The 20,702-nt window shown below is 39.3% G+C and overlaps 1 protein-coding gene across 6 annotated transcripts in view; it reads left to right on the top strand.

Annotated features, from left to right (window-relative positions):
• Window positions 1–20,702, top strand: part of MAPK8 (mitogen-activated protein kinase 8) — a 242,209-nt gene that overhangs the window by 187,519 nt on the left and 33,988 nt on the right. For 3 of the 6 annotated variants that reach the window (XM_088169081.1, XM_014875379.2, XM_014875377.2), the window contains exon 1: window positions 15,091–15,197. The exons of 2 other annotated variants lie outside the window; for them this stretch is intronic. The gene's annotated coding sequence lies outside the window, so the exon portion shown is untranslated. Of the gene's footprint in view, window positions 1–15,088; window positions 15,198–20,702 lie in introns of those variants that run through there. One more of the 6 variants, XM_088169084.1, reaches the window with a different exon arrangement.

Here is a 20,702-nt window from a genome sequence, read left to right on the forward strand (position 1 = left end):
CTCATCTGTTATACTCTAATTTCTTAGCTATGTTAGCAGTCCCTTTTAGAACTCAGGTGCTACCTGATAGTCTAAAAGCACCTTCTGTAAAAAAATGACCAAACCCAAGGGAGCTCAATTTTCAGGATAGCCAAAGGCAGAATTTCTTGTATTAGTGGCAGCAAGATTCAGAAGGGAAAAGAAAACTTTCTGAAAGAAGGGAATTAGCCACAGGACCTCAGGTGCTGGTCAGCAAGACTTCAAGCAATCTGCTCTCAAGACCAGGAAGCACGGGAACTTGAAGTGACACTTTTCTAGCATGTTGGAGGGCTAATAAACTGATTTTAACTACTGAAAAGGGGTCCACAGAAACAGATTAACAAGAGAGATTGGCAAATTCTGAAAGATCTTTTAAAATGAAAAGTAAAAAGGAAAATGTGGTCTTAGTCAGCATCCTTTTACTTGACCTGAGTGCTGGACATTGGGTTAATTGTGCATCAAGTAATGTAATTTCTGACCAGACCCAGGTGAGGACCTTGACCAAGATAAATTTAGTCTGGCTATCTTATCTCTTGTTTTTTGTGATTCTCCCCATCAAAGATTAATAACTGACAGTAACACATTGCTTTGAAGTGCCTTATGTTTAAGGGCGGGGATAAATTTGTATCTTTACATTTTTATGACACAGAAGTTCAGAAACTTCATCAAAAGGGGCTAAAAATTCATGGAGGAAGAGATGTAAATCAAAACACAAATAATACCTCAGTAAGAGAAGAAAAATCATTGTTTAGTATCAGCTATTCCAAATACACTAAGAAAAGTTCTTGCAGCCTATCTCAAGACTGGCTTCATAATAAGTCAAATTTGGAATACAAAATTAGGTGAATTAAAAATAGGATAAAAATGTCTATAGTTTTGAAATAATCTGTGGTAATTTCAAAGCAAATTTACAGAATGTATGAACTACTGAGTCTTTCTTGTAGTCATCAATAGAGAAGGAATGATGCATCAATCTCACTGCCTCTGACTCCTCTGAGTCATGATGGCAGGTACAGCATTTGGCATGAACCTCCCTTCAGTAGGAGGTATCTCCAGGGAAGTACTTAACTGATTTCCTTTATGCCCTTAAAGATCATATAGTTATAAAAATGCATGTAGACAAATTTTGAAATTTAAAATTATCCCAGTGTGCATACAGATTAAATGTTTGATATAGATAATAATGGGAAGATATGACTTGCTTTTTATAAAGACTCAGGATTATTCCGTAGCACATATGTATTAAACTGATTCTGTGTCTCCACAGACTGCTTGGGATCAGTGAAATAATTTTGCCACAAAACAGTGTCTAAACGGAAATATTCTTGAATGAACAGTTTTCACATGAGGATCACAATTCTTTGTTGATCAAGGCTTCATGTTTTGCTTCTTAAAAAAACCCCAATCACTAAAAAAAACCAAACTCAAATCCTGTAAATTCGAATACTGTACTGAGATTTTGAGAGATGTTGGTCTCCCAGATATTTAGGACTAGGCAGTTAGAAGATTCTGGAGAATCAATGAAAGCTGTGACAGACTGCAAATTTCAACTCTAAATCTTTTTTGTGTTTCATCTGATTCATAACAACCCACAAAACTGTAACATGCAAGAGGAAAGAAGATGATCACATCAGCCTGTAATCTCGAGCTTTGAATAGGGTCTGATTACATCTATTATGTTGATGATTGTTCTGATTTAATACTTCAGGTTGTATTCTGTTCTTGAAGAACAGTGTTCTTCCATAAGGAAAATCGAAGTCATAAAAATATAGGAAAAATTTACTAAGAAATGACAACTAAATGTTTTGCTTTACAGGCAATATTCATCTAGAACATGTAAAATTGAAAACCCAAGTAAATTTTTAAAATATATTTAAATATTGTTCAAATTGAAATAAGGTAATTCAATTGGTTGTTGCTATCACCAAATTGTTACTGATAATTTTAGAGGAAATATAGAAAAAACTGTATTGAAAATAAATGTAATATCTTTAGTATCTCAATCATAAATGTATGCATATTTTAGAGAAATGAAAAGGGAAAGACTTTGGGAATAGAAGGTGCCTGCCTTGTGTACTTTAGACTTTCTTAAATGTCAACATTGAACTCTGAGAGCCTCTTCTGTGTATAATACATGTTGGGCCAAATCCAGTAACCCTTTGATATATTTAAAGGGTTCTGGATACATACTATCATTCATGATTTTATGATTTTTAGATGGATACATATGCATAGCAACTGGATAAAAAAGCTGAATATTTTCTAATTCCTTACTTAAATACAACCTACTGCTTGTCCATCAAATGACAACAAATTTTAATAATTTATAATTTGAATTTATATGAAAGGTTTGAAAAGACTGAAAAGAGCACTTTTTTTAAAATTATAGTTTAAAATTAATTTACATCATAACCTCATTTATTTGCATATATTCAAAATGCAATTTTTTTACTCTCACTGTAAACTTGTTGTAATTTTGGAGAGAATGCACTATATATTCTTCATACCAGAGAGATGAATCTCATTAAGTATGAAATTGAACTGTCTGAAATGTGTGGGTTTATAATTGGAATAAACACTTAAAATGCTGATAAAAACTTCTGTTCAAATGAAGTACAGGAAGAGCCAAATCTGCAAACAATGACAAGTCAATAAGGGAGTTGCCTTGTTGCTAAAGCATAACCTTTCCTTAGAAAGATTGTGTCCCAGAAATTGTAGCTGAAGTGAAACAGCCTTTGTTATAGGGTATTTTTGCACACTCTATTGTAAATTATTTTATTTCCTTTCTAGAAGCATGTGCTTAAATCAATAGGAGAATTAACCAGAGTGTTAAAATTTATTCAGCACAGTGGATAAAATTTCACTGCTACAGAGATTTCTTTTCTAGGAAATCATAAGCTTCATATGAGGTGGGCCAGTCTCTAGACAATCTAATCTTTGAAGGAGAGAGTTGAAATCTAGCTCCTGAATAGTGTAGTTATGTGCCTCTCTATAGGAAATTTCATGAGCTGGATGGTAAGGGTGCTAAAAGTTTGACTTTATTACAAGACCTATGGACATTGTTCCTTAGAGACACAAAATGTTATTGATACCAAAAGAAAATTTAGAAAAACCCAGCATCCTACAAAATCAGACTTAAAGGGTCAAATGCCTGTTTCCTCCCTACTTCAAAAGGAACCTACCAATGAATTTCAGAGGAAAATATTACACCGTCTGCAGTCAGTTTGCAAGTAGGTATTCTTTCAATAGAAGTGCCTTAAAACACATCACTGGATAACTGCAATCAAAAGAAAGTGGTGCTATGTTCGTTCTTGCAAAGTTTATATGTCCTCTGCCCTGGCTGATGCCAAATGCCAAGGACCTCATAGAATATCTATGATAGACAGCTACTACTTCTTACGTACTGCTGCTTTGTTTATTTTCATGCATCTTTCATAAAAGCTCGTTCTACATGAGAGTAGACCAGGCTGGTAGCCCAGAACTAAATCTAATTCTTCTAATACATTATCTACATTATTCTAGCACTTCAAAGATTGAAGCTTCAAAGCTATGCTCTCTGCTGCTGCAGTGCCAGAAATAGGACAGTAGAACTCAAGCACCATGGTAATGTTTCTCTTTTATATTTATTGATTTATGTCCTTTCTAAGGCATTATGTAATTCTCTGAAATGAAGTAGCCTTGTGCCAGACATAAGAACAGGAAATGAAGGGTCATATGATATGCTGATGCTGAGGTTAATAGGTAGCACCACAACTCAGGTAAAAGGACCTGAGCAGGCTGGATACCAGCTTCTTCAGCTATCAAAGAAAAATGCAGTCCTGAATGAAAGATGAAGAGCTAAGATTTTAGCTTATGTTGTCCATCCTTCCCGAAGTCTCTCCATAGCTTCTCACAGCTAATCCTATTGTAGTCAATGCTGCTGTGGTTTGCTTATTGTTAAAGCTAGTTCTTGAGCTCTGACAGTGCCACAGTTACACCTTTGCTTGCAGAGGAGAGATGAATATCTTTCTTCTAAGCTTCTAATCTTCATTCTGATGCTGCCTGGTTCTGTTACATGAGGACTCAGTCTCTTATTTTACCACATCATTGAGGATGATGCAGTTTCCCATTAATAATACACTTTAGATGTAAATAGTAAATTATCAGTATTTGTATACCTCTGGAATCTATATCTATAAATTTCTAGATCAGTAATGATTATGAAGCCTATGCCAAAACTTCCATAAAATGAGGTTGATTGCATTTTAGAAACTGCAAACTGTAATGTAGGGACTTGCTAAAAACATTGGAAAGCAGTAGAGAAGAAATTGGGAAAGCATTTTCTTAATTGAGAGTCTTTAGTCGCAGGTTGTAATCACTGGCAATCTTTCTGCTGTTTGGAGATCAGTGCTCTTTCCAAAATAATAGTACTTAGTACAAATCCATGAAAAAATAATGTACTCAAACATGTTTACCAAAATCATGTCAACTGTGTTATGCAAATGAAGATTTATCCCTGCCATAAGAGCAGGAATACTTTAGTGCCTTCTACTTCTTTGCTTTCAATAGAAAACAAGACTATGCTGAGATCCCCTGATTTTTTAACAGTGCAATTCTGTTGTAGGTCAATGTTTCTAACTCCCAAAGAAGGCAGGAGGGACTGAGCACGGACATTCTGGGTGACAATCCAGTCAGCTCTATATTATCATTTCTCATACAAACAAGCAGCTTTCTAATCAGAATTAGCTAATGATTTAAGAGAAACGAAATGAGGTTTAATGTAAAAACCTCAAACAACAGGGTAAATATTAGATACTGCTCTAAAAAGCCAAGAAGATGAGTGATTTAATACTTATTTAATTGATAATGAGATTAAGAGAAATACGTAAGAACCTACCTGTACAAGTTGGACAGATGCCGCATCCAGAATAGTCTGTAATCTTCTATATTTTTGCCCAATAATGATTGTTTAGACCATATTAGTTGTAAATATAATATTAAACATATTCAGGTCTTAACTGGACTTCTGTTTCTTGGTTTTTTCTCTCTTTCTTACCTTCTGTCTTCTCTCTTTCTTTCCCCCTTTCTTCCTTTCTTTCTATTGCTTTGTTTGTATCTTGTAACTAAGCACTGTGTGGTCTGGCAAGTGGCTAAGCAAGTAAACAGTGAGGTTCCTTCTCTTACTTGCAAGCCAAGACTAGCAGCTCCTGGTTTGAAGTTGAGGGCAACGTCATGTCTGCTAAGGCTGTTTACACTCCTTCCTTTTTTTTTTCTTTCTTTCTTTATTTCTTTTTTATTTTTTTTTCTGGTAGTTCACTTGCCAGGTAATGAGAGTCAGCTTTTAGGAAGTGGCTCAGTATAAATCTCTGGGTCCGTCGGCTTACAAGGACTCAATTGGATTACCTGACGCACACGGGAGCATTAGATCTAAACCCCCATAGACTGATGTCACTTTCAGCCCCCGGCCAATCCAGGGAGCAACAGCACAACCAAAGCAGACACTGATAGTCTGAGGGGTGAGTGTGTCTTTTATCAGCAGCAAAATCTTTCAGACTCAATAAACAATGCAGATAAGATTTTGATGGGTCTACCTGGCAGAAAAATAAACCAACCCAAAACAGAAGGAAGGAAATTTGATAATTTTTTAATATTGTCTAATTTGAATTTTTTTGTTAATTATAGCAGGGTGCAGCTATGCTCAGAGCAGGGCAGAGAGAGCTCTTGGGATGCTGCAGGGCAACTGTGAGCTGGCTGTAAGAAAGTGAAGGGAACAAAACCTTAGTAAAACAGAAGAGAGTTCTATTGGACTTACTCAGTAAACTCTACACTCTTAATCGTTCTCCCTATATTTTGTCCCTGAACAATGGGATTTGCAAATGCATTTCCATCTACAATCCTTATGGCAATATCTCACAGATGACTGTAGTGTAGATTTCTCTGTTCATGTTAAAATGAAAATCTTAGATTTCTTTCATCGTCTAACTTCATGTAACTAGTCATTTAAGTTCAACATGGAAAAAAAAGAACAAGCCAGCCTTATATTTCCTTTTTTCTTTCTTAGTCACTGTGAATATTACCACTGCTGTCCCTAGCCCACACTCTGGATTTCACATTCAGTTTGGTCAACCCTTGCAGTGTATGAATGTTGACGTGTGCTTTTGAGGAAAATATACAAGCTATAGTCTTCTTTATTTATCTTTAAAGAAAATTTATTCAGGTTTTCATCATCCCAATGGCTGTAAATCCCTCTGCTTTGACACTTGGAAGTGCAATATTGCCTTATCCAAAATGTCACAGAAAACATATATTTTGCTGAATTCTCCCACTGGATACATCACCCATCTTTTCATATCCTTCTCTGGTCCCTTTAGTTTGTAGCAGCAAAATAAAACTATTTTTTATAAATTCTGGCTTGGTCCAAAAGTCATAAATCTAATCTGACAGGCAGTCTGACAGGACTGCAGGCAGGAATAAAACTAGATAGAAAGGTCTCACATCTGAGATGTCCCAAACAGAACATGCTGGAGTTGGCAAACCAACATTTATTGAAAAACCTTACCAACTGTGCAGAAGAAACTATTTCTGTGATCATTAGACTGATACTGCTCTTCATTTTTTGAATTTGTGGATCCAGATACCAACAGATCAGCAAAAAGGCTATTAATGAAAAAAAATAAAATCTGAGCTTTGATGCAGCTCAGGAAACATTTTGGTTATTGTCCGATACAGCCACACTAGTGGAACAAAAGCAACACAGACGTTTGTGACTGCTCCTTGCCCAGGTAACGAGTGGGGAGGAGATAGGAAGTTATTTTTAGTGGTGCATTTGTAGCTACCAGATTTTATTTTAGTAGGTGTGTGTATAATGCCATTTGCAGAGTTAACAGGGTGTGTGGCTTGTTGAATAATTTTGCTAGAAATAATGTGTTGTGTGAACATGCTCCTGTTAAAGCAGGTAGAAATGCTGATTTGATTAACTAATCAAAGTTCCTAAAGTCTTTATGTTCTATTGCTTTAAGAAGAGACTTGATGATTCTTTTCGTGAAAACTTGCGATTGCAAACCTGTGGTTAGTTCTGTTGGTGTAAGCAGCTGGTCCAGACTGGTAAAATCAAATTCTCACCCATGGTTCCTTCATTATTTTAAACAGTCATTGAAAGCTGCCATTTTAGAAAATCTCTCACAACCTACTGATTTGAACCAAAGCAGTATTTCAGACTCATAAACTCAAAATATACAGTATGAGAGCTTCAGTTGAATTCCTTCTGTTCATCTACTGAATCCTCACTGTGTACAGGTGACATGGATGTAATTGCAGCAAAGTTTATGTAACTAGATCACAATGAAAGAAGGTTAACAAGATGAAAGACTATTTATCCCAGTGAAGGAACTGCTGCATGGAGGCTTAAAATCTCCCTTATGTCCCTTCCAGCTTTCTGAGAACCGGCAATGGCTAGAATCCAATTATTCTCTGACATTAATGCCTTTTTATCCCACAGAAGCTGAAGTGTGGGAAGCTCTTAAAGTTTACATAAAGGTGAAGATTACTATTTACTTCTCAGTTGATGGTGGTACAAGCAAGCTGTCAAAATTACAACCACAGCTCAGACCTGTGGTTTCTGTTAAACAGAGAAGACTTGCATTGCTTCTGTTAAATTTTAGCTAGTTTTAGTTTGGAGTCTCATGGAGCAGATCATAGCTTGAGCTTTCAGAAAAATCAGGAAATCACCCTTTTTGTTTTGGGTCTTTTCACGTCATACCACAGGACCTAACCACTTCTGATAGTGCATTTCCATGCATCATCCCTATGTCTACTAGATGTACAAATTAAAGTTTAATTTCCATCATAGTTTCTAAGCAGATTGGAATTTGTCCAGTCATCTATATTTAGCTTAGCAAAGTAATACAGGGAGGTGAGTCAATGCTCTTGTTCTGGTCTTTGCTGTCAGGGGTATTTCATAGCAGTATCTTTGGGGGATCACATCTGATTTGTGTAGCCCTAAGCTCAGTTTAAAAAAAAACAAAACCAAAACCAAAAAAACAAGAGGCCAGTATCTGAACAGCCTGTTTCCCTTTAAGAAATAATTCCTAAGGTAATTTTAAAAATACCACTAAACTGGGAGTGGAGCTGTATTGGAGTTTGTTTCTAAGTTTGTGTTTGAAGAGTGCAGGAAGGCAGCCTAACTCTTACTGCCACTCATGACAGTAACCAGTTTTTCTTAAGAAAATAGCTAGCAAAGTCTGGCTCAAACCTCTGGGAGTTTCTAAATCTTTAGAAAGTTCTATGAATGGATGAGACCCAATTAAATACCACTTTTAATTCAGTATGTTTAATTTGCTTTTACTTCTTACACTGCTTTTGAGATGTGATGTAAAAAACATTATTGAACCAGTAGCTCCCTCTTTGTGACACCTGATTATAGCTCTGCTGACCCCAGAAATAATTCAATGGGAGGCCAGTATTCCTATGATACATCCTCTAATTCATCCATCTAGGATACAAGAGAGGCTGTGAGGTGATTACTATTTAATGCCAAATGGTCTCAGAATGTAATGGAATCACTTTCTAAATTACAAAAGTTAGTTCAAGCCATTAATCTGAGGAAAGAAAGACTGAAGCTTTAAAGGTTTCTGGGATATGGGATGGAATTCCATGTAAAAACTCAATGCATAGTTTCATGAAAATAGCCATTTTACTCAGCAAGGACATGGACGCTGGTTGTAAGAGGGGAAAAAAAAAATCATCTTTTCTCTCTTTTGGAATAGAGATTTTCTATTTGTTATGCTTTTTGTCACCACAATGAAACCTGTGTACATTAACATATACTTGTATATATCAGATTAGTACTTATAGAGTGAAAATAATTTTTCTTCACAATAGCTGCAGTGATCAAAATACATCTTCATTTCAAAATCCTAGAATGAGTGTGCATAAGTCGTCACAGGGTACTATTCCATGAGGCAGAGATGTGTGCAGGCACCAAACTAGCATAAGGAGGTACCGTTTCACCCACAGGGGATCATTTTTTATTGAAGTTGTCCTCCTTATTCTGCCTAATGTGGTTCACTGAATGCTAAGTAAAGTTTTGTGCAGTACAGACTTAACACACACTATTAAGTATCTTCAAAATGGTTTGATAAAATCATAAGATTTACTAAGTTGAAAGAGATTAAGTTGTCTGTGTTCCTCCTCTACTTACCATTTAGTTCACTGCCACTTGTTTTTCAAAACTACTTTCTGAAGTTGTCAGGTTTTGTATGGGAATCATTATATGCAGTGCTAGATTCAACTAGCATTTAGACAGGATGTAAGATAATTAGTGTTGGCCAATTTCATTTTCCAGCTCTTTTCAGAGATAATGTACAATACGTTATCTAACCTAGAATGGGTGTTTGCATTTAGGAGATAAAATTTAAAGACTTTGACAAGAATTGGTGCACTCCTCGGAAATCTTTTTTTTTTTAACCAGAAGGGCAAGGTCAGGAATGAAGAACACTGAATGCTGGTTGGAGAGACCTTTACTGAAAGTTTGCCTTCAGTATCTCCTGTATTCAGTGCCAGTCATCCATGGTGTTGTTCTGTGTAAGGTCACTAAAATTTGGTCAACTTTAGGCGGTCTCATGTAGCAGAAACCATGATGAGAGGATAGTACAGGAGCTTTTCCAATTATGATCACTTTGTAATAACAAGGAAGAAAAAGCTGATACAAAATTCTCCATGGCCTTGTTATGAATCCTGAAAATGCCCTTTGCTCTGGAATTGTTCTTAAAAAGCCAAATTCTAAGTTTTCCTTGAAAAAGGTGCAGGAGTTGATGTCAGTATGTAATTTAGAAAGGTAATGCCAGACCCCAAGTGCTTTCCTTGAATGTGCCTATGAAAAATTTCTATTGAATAGTAGTATAAATAAAGAACACACTATGCTGTGTTAATATCAGTGTGTAGAAATATGAGGTATGTGACCCCATGAACACTGTTTTCTGTCAGCTAACCTACACATTCCTCCACCAACAATTGCCAGTTGGCTGAATATGTCTAACGATTGCACATACTTTGCTGCCTATTTACTCAGTGTAACAATTCATATAAATTGGCTGTACATGGAATTATGGCAGCTCAGGAAGAACTTTTCAGGAGCAACAAAGAAGGGGTTAATAGCATTAATGACATTTGAGAGAGCAAAGTTTCTTGATTAGATGTGCAGAAATGTCTGAGCTTCAGTATCAGCCTGAGCATGGCCCCACCTTCCTGTTCCCGTCTGTAACCTGTCGCAGGGTGCCCCATGGTGGCTGCTTGTCTCCTCATACACTTGCTCAAGCCAGCAAGTGCTCCATTCAGATTGGTTACTACTAAACAAAAATATCTGCTCCAGTTCATCATTATTTTCTAACAGTCAGAATTCAAGTGTATAACTGCATTTTGCAGCTACTGGCTGCTTCTAGTTCCACTTATAAAGAGGGAATGCAGGTGGCTGCTTGGAGTTGATTTCATAGTGCTTTGCAAGTCATAATTAATTTAAAAAATATAGCTGTTACAATGTTTCTTTCCCTAGATAAGTTTCATTATTAAAAGGAAACATTTTAGCCTCAGCTGTATTCATCAGCAATTAGTGATTTTTTTTGTACACCTTTCTAGGCTGTAATATGTATACTAATTTGGATTAGCAAATTTCCATTTCACTTTCTTATATGAAATACAGCTTCTTTGCCACAACCAATGGTGAAAAAAATATTTCAGAAAGATATTATTACCAAAAATGCTTTATTTATTTCTATTTGTATTACTTCCTGAATTTTCTAAAAACTTTCATAGTCGGTATTGTCTTTCCACATAAATCTATCTTCCTCTGCAAACAATATTTATCAATCTGTTTGCACAAGAGGATAAGGATGTTGATCCTGGCTGCGGCTTCTCAAGCCCTAGCTTGGAAAAGCTGGGCCCCGTGAGTACCCACAATTCATACTGATCTCTTCTTGATGAAATGGCTCTTTCAAATACCTTCCCTTTGACCTAGAGGACAGATGAAGAAACTTGCTTGTGCTCCAGAGTCCCTTAATACTGCTCCCAGGCCCTGTAATGCCTCTCCACACTGCTCAGACTGTTCCTAGCTCTACCAGAGATGCCCACATGAAAATCACAGCAGGTAACAGCCAGTGGGCAGTGCAAGGCAGTCTCCCAGTGACATTCCTGGGAATGTCACAGCCCTCTGGAGAGCATGTCAGGTCAGCAAAGGATTGCCTCCGTGCCTGCAGAAGAGTCCTGTCCTGCTGTCACCTGTCACTTTTCCTAGCACTGCCTGTTGCTCAGGGAGCAGATGGGGCTGCCTCACCCAGCACCTCTCCTGATGTGACAAAGTCTTTCCTCCTCAGTCTGCAGAGCACTGGAGCATTTCCACACGCCTAGGGTGTCTTGTTCCTATTTTCAGCTTGTCTAAAAGTGACTATTGACATAATCAGGCATTTACTTGCAAAATAGCTATTGTGGTTTAAGCCACCTTCTGTCTGCTCACAGTCCCACTCAGTTACTATGTGTATTATGCTAATCCATTTTTCTGCAAAAATAAATCACTGTTCTTTACTATGGATGCTTTGTGAACAAAAATGACTACTTCTATTCTCTGACCTGTTATTTTCTGTTATAGAAAAATCTCATTTGTTGACATTTTAATTTTTGTACATCAAAATTTGTGTCAGACATTCAGATCTATTTCCTTTTCTCCAAAGATTTCAGTCAGAATTTTTTGCTTTGCAGCTTATAAACATCAATATGCTAAAACTTTGTTTACTACCCCGAGTACGGTAATTGACAAGTTAATGAAAATATTAAAAAAACACAAAAATACATTTCGGATGTAATTTAATGACTGCTGAATCCAAACAATTTAATGTTCATAAACCTACTTGTATACCAGTGCAGGGGATGAGGAAGTTTGCAGTATTTTGACATAATTCAGATTTTACAGACACTTTTAAAATCTAAATATTTATTAAACACTCAACAACTTTATTTATAAAATAAACAACGTTTATTTTAAAGTAGCAGTCCAAATCCAAGACTACTGCTACATAAACACTGAAACTGAGGAGGTAAGAGAATGATTTACATGTCGACAGAGGTTGATTTTCATGCTCCAGATTGTTCACTGATTTAATTTTGGATTTTCTATTACTAAATAAACCTGTTCATCAGAGTCTTCTCATATATAAAATTTCATATTTATTTTTAAAAGGAAGATTCAAGTTCTTAGGTTGGTGATTCCCAGTATTTTTCAAAGTGACCCTTACCACCTTTCAGCTTTTCTCACTGTTTACTATGCACCTTGTCAAACCCATCACCAAAAATCCTGTCACGTTTATGTCGTTCTGGGGCCTCAGCAGGGCCAGTCCTTGCTGGAAAGACCTGGCCCCTGCAGGTAGCCACACTTCTTTCTACAGTCTTCTCTCTTTATATTGCTCTCCAAAACTTTTTCCCCTTTCTGATACTGATGTTCTATGCAGAAATATGAACCTATGGTTGTCTGTATGTTCTGCCCTAATGAATCCATACTCCTGCTCTCTACTGTATCCTTCTAATCTGATGAGAAGTCCAAAGAAAAATGGTGGCTCTGTTGCAGCCTGTTTCAAAATACCTGTTTACTTTCATGACTATCAGGAATTTAGTTTTGTATTTTCTTGGATATCAGTCAGGACAATCCAGAAAACAGTTTCCACCCAGACATATGTAATAGAGGAGTGTAGCCATAATGTTTATAAGAAAATACTACTTCAGTGCTTGAAAACAATACTATAGTGATGCTCAATGATATTCTCAAAGTTTCATTTTCTTATATAGGGACTTGTTTTGAAAATTGATTATACACACAATCAAAGGAACTTTTAGTTCTTACTTGAAGAGTTACTATTTCAATGTCTTGGAAATTTTGCATAATGTACAGGAACTTTATAGCTTATCTATAATATTATCTTTATTTTTAAAGCAATATACTGGAAAACAGCAAATTTATGGTATGAAATTCTTCCTTTCAGAGTTTTCCTTCATAATACCTTTACATTGTTTCCAGCCTCTATTATTATGCTTTACAACACCACCAATCTAATCTTTTTGTATAATTTCTGCATCGTTATTTCTGTTGCTTATCAGCTTTACATTCAAGATGGCAATAGATGTTGATTGTATACAAGGTTGTAAGGACTCGTTTTAAAAAGTGACTCGGAAATACATCTCTTTCTAAAAGCATTAACTTTACAAACTATAAAATCTTAAGGAGAATTTGATTATACCTTAAAGGAAAAAACAAATGTGACAAACTTGGATCCTCAGCAAAGCACCATATTATAATTTAAAGAGACTGTTGTCCTCCACTTGCAAATCTCAGTGCAACTTTACATCAGATGGGATGATCAGGAACAATGACTCTCCCAAAAACATTTGGAGTAACATCAGTTCTGTAAGGCCATAGGACTTGTTGCAGGTAACTGAACATGATGTCACCTCACCTGTTTCTTACTGTGCAGAGAGCAGAGGTTAACACAGGAAGTCCATGTGCCAGCACAACATCTGAAGGTGCCATGACCTCAATCAGCCCCAATCAGCAGGCTGTTTTAATTACCTGGCCAAGATGAATATGACCTATCCAGATAAGTTTTGCCTGCTGTGTAATTTGGGCATTTATATTGCCCCTTGTGCCTTCTGAGCTTTGCTGTTGACATATGTAAACATGGAAGGGAATGCAATATCTGTGTGTGATCTAACACATTGCAATAAGAAAAAGCCTCGGAGCTAAAAGCTGGTTCATTTTGTTTGGGGGCTGTCCCACGGAAATGAGCAGAGGTAACGTGGGAGATGTGTCTTAGAAACAGAGCCCAGGGGTACCTAAGGAGGACTCGTGGTGGAGTCTGACCAAGAGTTTTTGTTTTGTTGCGATTTTTTTTGTGTAGATATAAAGGAGGCATCATATATCTGTCTGTGGAAATCTGTAAAAGAACCACTTTAACATAAGGAAAGAAATTGCTTAAATTAAGTGAGAATTTTAAGGGCAGCATGCAGTGGTCTCACCAAAATGGGCATATGAGTAGTATGTGGACAGAATTACGGAGGTGAAACTTTTAACACCAAGATAGTGGGGAAAAATAGGAATATTCTAAAGCACTGCCTTTAGCATGTAAAAGTCTATGCTTATTAAAGAGGGATAAGAGCTGTTATCAACAAAAATCTTGATAGATTGGCATCTTCAAAAATGTGACACAGACCACATGTTAGACAGTGATTTAAATGTGAAATGTCCATTTTCACAGTACTCTGTGCCTAACTGGCAGATTTTATGTATTTTAAAATACTGCTCATAGGGCCTTTTTCGCAATAAAAATATACAAAGGCTTGCTGCAGCTTGCTGAGTGGCCTCCTTTTGTCTCTAAGCAGGGACCTTCCTGAAAAGAAAAAGAAAAAAAAAGAAAAAAGAAAAGGGAAAAAAACCCCACAATGTTATACCAAGGAAAATACTCAAAGTCTAACAAGAGAGTACTCAAGTCAGGTGCCAGGAACCAAAGGCAATGGTAATGAAAAACTCAAAGAGCTACTAAAGATTTAGAGGAAAAACATAATCAAAACAGACACAGAAGAAGAAAACGTTCAGATGCCCAATAATGAGATAAAGCCCTGCCATGCCAGGCATGCAGCGGGAAGCTGGAGCTGCCGAGGCCGTGAGAGATGTCTGCGAGCAGCACCGATGCCAGGTGCGAGGGAAGGTGCCAGCGAACTGGCACAGAGCGCCGGGGCAAAGGCCTGAAAACAGGCAAATATTTCATGAAAGCCCCAGCAGGAAGAGAGGTCTGGCTGCCGGGCGTAATCCAGGAAAGGAACGGCTCCAGGGGAAAGCGCGCGGAGGCGGCTGAGCGATGCTGGTTCCCAGCAGGGATGCGCGGGCCGGGGCAGCCGGGGCGCCAGAGCCCCCGCACGGACACGGTGGGAGCCGGGCGGGCCGGGGCGGCGGGGATCGGGACGGCGGAGATCGGGGCAGCGGGAACCGGGGCAGGAGGAACCGCGGGGGCCGGGCCCCGGAGCGGGGCAGCGCCGAGCCGGGCGGGGCGGGCCGAGCGCAGGGGGCGGCGCAGCCGCAGCCGCAGCCGCGGCGGGCGGAGCGCGGTGCGTGTGCGCGGCCCGGGCCCGGCTCATTACTCAGCGGCCGAGGCCGGAGGCGGTGGTCGGTGAGCGGTGCCGGGGCCGCAGCCCCCGGGAGCGGCGGAGGGCGGAGGGGAGCGGGGCGGCGGCGCGGTCCCGGGCGGGCGGGAGGGAGAGCGGCGGGGCCGGGGCCAGGGCCGGGCCGGGCAGTTTTGTTTACGTTTGCACGGGCGGGGAGGGAGCGCGGCCGGCCGTGCCCTTGCCCGGGGGCGGGCGGCGGTGCGGGGCGCTCCGGCCCGGTGACCTTCCGTGCCTGCTGGGGGGTCGGGCGCGGTGCGGTGGATAATGGCGGGGACCTCTTTGTTGGTGTGGCAGGAGGGGCAGGAGGCTCGGCTCGGCGTGGGGCTCCTCCTCCTCCTCCGCCCGGCAGCGGGGGCACCCGGGCAGGCCGGGCTGGCCGCTCCGGCTGCGGGAAGGAGCGTTCCATGGCGGGGTGGTGGGAATGCAGCCCTCCCTGGAAAACTGCCGTGACCTTGCTCTTAAAAATACCTATTAAAGCGAAAAGTACTTCTCTGGGATAATGTAGCTGCTCTAGATACACGGGCTGGGGGTGACCGGCAGTGTCTTTGATTCTTTTGCCTTTTAATTCTTAAATTTCTTTCAAACGGAGTGAGCTGTCTCTTTGCAGAATTTCTTTTGCTTTTGATTTCTGTGTCGTTACATCCAGCTTTCCTTCCAAAGACTGTTTCTTTATGCCTTTCTGCCTGGAGCAGTTCCGTCAGTGAAGTTTGACCTGAGCTCCTTTAATAACCTACAAAAACAAATTCCACTTGATTATTTGTTCCATTCTCCAGCTACAATGATGTTGGCACATACGGTGTGGTTTTGAATCTCACTGTTATACAGAACATGCTTGCTGGAGGCTTTCAGGCAATTGTCAAATCCTCTACACTTTGGCCTATCTGATAATCCAGACACGAATGGTGTTGTGCTTGTTCGGGGATGGAAACTATTACTTGCCCTAGGACATGTGCATGTAGAATTGTGCAAGCTTGCTCCTTGCAGCTGGGTTTTACTTACAGGTGTGGAGACTGAACCAGTGATGGTGTTGCAGGTCATGTGAGACCTGGTCTCAGTTCTGGAGGTGCCAACAAATGCACTTCCAGGGCAGAATAGCAACTGATGTGCTTCAGTATGTGTCTGTGGATATATCTGTGTATTAGACAATTTGGAAATGGTTTAAACTGTAACATGAAATGAATCTGGGCCAAACTTATTTAAGTATGCTGTCAAAATGATTTCACTGGCTTACCTGAGTGTTCCTCGTATATAATGAAGGGAAGTTCTTGATTCTTCAAATAGTAACTAATTAAAATGTTGAATTTCAAATAGTCCCCTGCTTTGATCTCAGTCTCTGGGCACAGCCATCTTCCCTTTTTGCCCCACTTGATCCAAAGATGTGTAACCCAGGCTAGTTTGACAGTAAGATGCATAACATGGGATGATGCCAGGGCAGGGACCAGACACATTGCAGGCTGCCTGCAGGTCTTGATGGTTTTCAAGGCCAGTCTGGCAAAAGTGTGATAGGAGAAGAGAGGGAGAAGTATCTGCTGAACCAAAACTAATTCAGAGTTGCAGAGAATGTACAAAGTTGTACTCTGAAACATGGAGATTTCCACTGCAAAAGCTCCCAAGGTTTTTGGACCACTAGCTTATATAAGCATTCTGAGTAATCTTGTAGGCTACCATATACTTCATGGAGAGACTTCTAAATCAGAAAAATTAGTAAGGTGATCTAAGAGGGTTCCAGGTCCTGTAGCTTTTGGACTGTGTGTGCTAGGCAGAAATAGAGTTGCCTTTTGTGTGTGGTTTTTATATTTTTACTTTTAACCCTGCTCTTTAAGGATCAAGGCTTTTGATGGCTTATTAGGCGTGCAGGTGTAACCTTCTTTGCAAATGCTTTCGGTAGAATTGTTATGCAAACATTAAGGAATAAATGTTTCAAGGTGGTAACAACTGAATTTATTTTCTGCCCGTTACTTACCTGAAATAGCTATTTACTGTATAAATGTTTTGGTTTCTTTTACATCCTTCCTGAGCTGCCTAGAGTATTTGGATGCTTATTGTTTAAAAGATGCATGGAAAGCACACATTTAGCTCCTCATTTCTGAAGGTTAATCCAACGTTCTGGACAAATACAAATGTCCTTCTTAATAGTGTCCTGAAAAGTATGGTATGCTATTTCTTAACCTTCATTTCCCAACCTCCCAATCCCTCCCCTTGGCAGAAGAAGTGCTCTGTATGTATAGAGTTTCACTATATTTGTTATTTGCAATATATATAGTGTTTCACTTTGGAAATTAGACCAATCTTGTTTTGAGCCTTTTTTTTTTTTTTTTTTTAAAGAAAGGCTAAATGTTTATTGCTGTAAATGCTTCCTTTAAAAAACCCCTTAGTCCTTAATTCAGAATCTGCAGAAGCAGGCTTCCTTTTATGTTAAGGAAAGATCTCTTGGCATTTGAAAGCTTTTTAAAAATACAGTTGAGGTTACTTATGTTGCTTGTCTGCTGTGAAAATCACCACAGTTTTGCCATGGAGTCTGAAATATTTTTCAAGGTATTCTTGTGTGTGAAGAGATAAGGATCTTGGTATACCAAGCTTATAATTAACGGCTACACATTTCTCCTTAACTTTAAATGATTTTTTCATTTAAGTTATTAAGGACTAAATCCTGATTCTTTTTCTGTTCAAACTGATTGCCTGTAAGCTTGATACTAAAATTGTTGTTGCCCATACTGTCATTTTTATTGTTGGATAAATGCTGCTTGATATGTGAACAGATGGGATGCTTATTAATCATTCTTAGTTGAATATTGCAGACTAATGGTAAAATGAGGACTGACAGAAAAATATACTTCAGCTCAATGGTCAGTTGTGTTGCAAACAAAGCAAATATTGTATATGACCTCATTTGTATGTACACTTAAAATAAACCAAAAAAGGCAAACATTGATTCTGCAGTGCTGCTGGACAGCCTGTTTGCTGTAATTACTGATTTTTGTGTATTAAAGAAATAAAAAGACAAGCACACAACTCTGACAACTTTTCATTACTTTATCGATGCTGTACCAAGTATTTTTTGATAATAATATATATATTGAAAGTGTGCAGGAAAACTTCTTAACCCAGTATTTAGTCTTCTAACTATGAACTATGGCGAAAGTGTCACATCACTGTAGTCTAGCCGTTCAAACATTTACCTGTCCCCTTATCTGCTGTACAAAAGTTGAAATGTCTCAAGTCTGGTGTTTCAATTTTTGTGAAATAAGAATGATGAACACTGAGTATCCTGTTTCCTCTCTGGAATCTCAAAAGCCATGGGAATGCCCATGTTTATAAAATGAAACTGATTCTTCAGCTGCTGGTTGCTGGCAGAAGAGGAGCTGGGGCTGCTGCTGAGCAGGAGTCAGCACTGTGCCCCTGTAGTCCTGAAGGGTAATTACTGCCTGACCAGCAGGTACAGCAGGGAGCTGTTCCACGGTGAAAGTGCCCTGCAGAGCTGCTGGGATCACACACACCTGCAGGGCTCCAGTACCTGAGGGTGCACAAAGGACTGGTTTTGCAACCTGAATAAGAGCAGGCAGAGGGAGAACATAATTGCTACATTTAACCAGCTTTAAGCAAGGGGTTATAGAGGTGATGCAGCCACTTGCCCCTCTGATTGAGTCAACGGCTGCAAGACATGAAAATGGGAATTTCAGTAGGTCATGAGGGAATGAATGTCTTGGTGTAGCAGTTATGGATCAAGAGCCCAGAAGGGCCATGGAATCTTCATCCGTAGAGACTTTTGACTCAACAAGGTCCAGAGCAGCCTGAGGGGAATAGAGATTTGAAGTTCTGCTTGTTTTGTAGATGATCTACAGAGGTTGCTTCCAAGCCTCATTGTAATTCTACTGTTTATAGGTTTTAGAACTTCTGTTTCCAAGTAGCTTGAGGAAGCTGGCAAAACAAAGGTATTTAGTTAAACCAGGTTGCTCAAAATTATGTTAGAAGTTGAGAAGGGAAAAGTAAGGAGATGTGATAAGCATCTTAGGTTCAAGTCTGCTGGTGGAAATATAGATTTTTTTGCCCTGCATTGAACTTTGTGGCTTCTAGGCTAGCATAAAGGCCAAAAAAAAAGGGTTATGGTACCTGTCATACCTGTGATCACTGTGATGAACATCTCCAAAGAAAACAGCTGGCAGTCAGCAGCCTGGTACCCAGCTGAAGTTAGTCCAGGTCATGTTTTCTGTATTGGAGGAACAAGTTGGCAGCTGCTGCTGCAGGGCTTTGATCTGCTGGGTGGGTGATGGTTCTTTATGCTTAGCTGGAGTTTGGTTATCCCAGCAAGCAGCTTCATGGAGCAAGCCAGCTCTGAGTTCCAGCTGGTCACAATGGCAGCCCATGACTGCAGAGGGGTGGCAGGACTAATGGCAGCTGGAAGAAAGGAAAAGGGCCGTGGTAGATCCATAAATCTCTCTTTAATGCTTGTGCTGCCATGAGAAGATGTGCTGCATCTCATTTGTTTCTATAAGTTCTTACATATTTGTCTATTTAGCAAAACCAGCCAGAGGTCCTAGTGAAAGTGGGGTGAGCAGTACAGACAGTTACAGCACAGATAAGTGTTCTGTATCTTAACAAAGCAGCTGTCCTGGTATGAACCTGTAGTATTTTAATATGTGAATATAGCTGCTCATGTGTGACTCTTGAGAGAATTATGTAAGAAATCTGGTGTTAGGGATGGCACATCCTTGAGAATCCTAGATGTATTTTTTAGTAGCTTTAACACCTAAGATGATCTTGGAGTAAGTACGAGTCACAATGCTTACTTGCAGTACCATGTAAAAATACATAATTTTGAAGATGTAATCCTAATGTTAAGTTTTTTCTATGGAAACAGTAAAAGTGAGTGCCGTGGCTGACATGCCAACCAGCATAAGTCTTGGTAAATTCTGGATTGTTCACTGTGTTTTGGATGGTAGCAAACATCCTGGTCACCTTCACAGGAGGAAGAGTATTAATATGATAACGTGGAAAGGTTTATTAGTGACATGTGGGCTAGGTTCACTTGTTTCATTTCATGCCAAGACGTGAATACTCGGGAGACACACAGTAACAGGAAGGTCCTTGTGCACGGCACTGGCTCGTTTAATGAGAGCGAAGCCTTCCAGCAGTGGGTGACTTTCATTTGCGCAGTTGTAGCGGTGCAAAACTCATCCTTGTTGAACAATAGACAGGGTTTCTTTTGCTGTTTTTTTTTTTTTTTTAAAGCATTACAAGGCTCTTGTGCCACTTAAGTGTCAAGATGGTGGAAGAAAAAAGACAGTTCAGTTTATAATAAGATTATATTGGACATAAAAAGGTTTTGTTAATGCTAGCATGGCACTGTGGGAAAATCAGAAAACCTTGATGTGATGAAAGCTACTTTATTCTCCCCCTATTTTAGTTTATTTGAAATTCTTTCTTAGTTTTTTTTCAGAAAATTTCTCATCACAACTCTGTAGACGTATCCACCAGTGCTAGTGTACAGTGCACAGCAGTGCTTCTGAAGG

The sequence above is a fragment of the Sturnus vulgaris genome, chromosome 8, assembly GCF_052056855.1.
Source record: "Sturnus vulgaris isolate bStuVul1 chromosome 8, bStuVul1.hap1, whole genome shotgun sequence".
Taxonomy (NCBI): Eukaryota; Metazoa; Chordata; class Aves; order Passeriformes; family Sturnidae; genus Sturnus; species Sturnus vulgaris.